Source organism: Suncus etruscus, chromosome 6, assembly GCF_024139225.1.
Source record: "Suncus etruscus isolate mSunEtr1 chromosome 6, mSunEtr1.pri.cur, whole genome shotgun sequence".
In the NCBI taxonomy this organism is placed as follows: Eukaryota; Metazoa; Chordata; class Mammalia; order Eulipotyphla; family Soricidae; genus Suncus; species Suncus etruscus.
In genome coordinates this window covers 80683864-80684878 of record NC_064853.1, presented here as the reverse complement: position 1 = coordinate 80684878, position 1015 = coordinate 80683864, and the positions used below count along the sequence as shown (strand labels likewise).

General features: G+C 36.6%; 1 pseudogene; it reads left to right on the top strand.

The window, feature by feature from the left end:
* The first annotated feature begins 255 nt into the window (after nucleotides 1-255).
* LOC126012407 (uncharacterized) lies at nucleotides 256-347 on the top strand (annotated as a pseudogene).
* The last annotated feature ends 668 nt before the right edge of the window (nucleotides 348-1015 follow it).

Below are 1015 nucleotides of genomic sequence, written 5' to 3'. Positions count from 1 at the left end.
ACCAAAAAAAAAAAAAAAGGTATTTTAAAAAGAAAACACTAAGCATATATTGTCTAAAGCATATAATCATGTAAAAAGGTCATGATTTACATTCAAAAATGTAACTAGGGAAGAGAATAGGCACTTTGCTTCCTTAATTCTTTTTTTTCCCATTTGAGCAACTTGAAGCCACGAAATATGAACATTGCTAAATACCTAAATCAATGCCTAACACAATGAAAAAATAATTGAGTATTTAATTTTAAAAACAGTTCTGTGCTCGCTTCGGCAGTACATATACTAAAATTAGATTAGCATGGCCCCTGTGCAAGGATAACATGCAAATTCATGAAGCGTTCCATATTTAAAAAACAAAAAAAACAAACAAACAAAAAACCCAGTTCTATGGGCACAGAGCAATAACTCAGTGGGTAGGGCAATTGCCTTGCAAGTTTCCAACCCAAGTTTCATCCCTGCATCTCATATGATCTCTGAGTTTGCCAGGAGTTATCCCTGTGCACAGTGGCTCAAAGAACTTAAAAGAAACAAACATTTCTATAGTATAGTAAAGTCCTAACTATATATCACGTATAAGGAAAGAGGTATGCGAACACCATCTGATTTTTTGGTGCAGATGACACCTAGCAGTGCTCAGGGATACTCCTGGCTTTGTGCTTAGGAATTACTCTTGGTCAAGAGTGAGGACCACCTGGGATGGTGAAGATAGAGCCCAGGTCAGCCGCATGCAAAGCAATTGCCTATCAACTATTCTATCATTCTGGGCCTGGCCATCTGATATTTTTAGAGGTGTAGAGAAAGCATCATTCCCAGACTAGAATAAATTAGAAAGTAGTTCAGAGTAAAATGGGACATTTGCCATGACTTTCAGAATATGCACAAACTAGATGATAAAAGAATTGTATTGGGACAATTTTTGGCAGAAGAAAGGAATGTCACTATCTTTGTTTGAGAAGATGATAAATAAAGAAGGAAGATGGGCTTTGGGAAAATATAGTCTCCTCAGAGCAGAGAAACA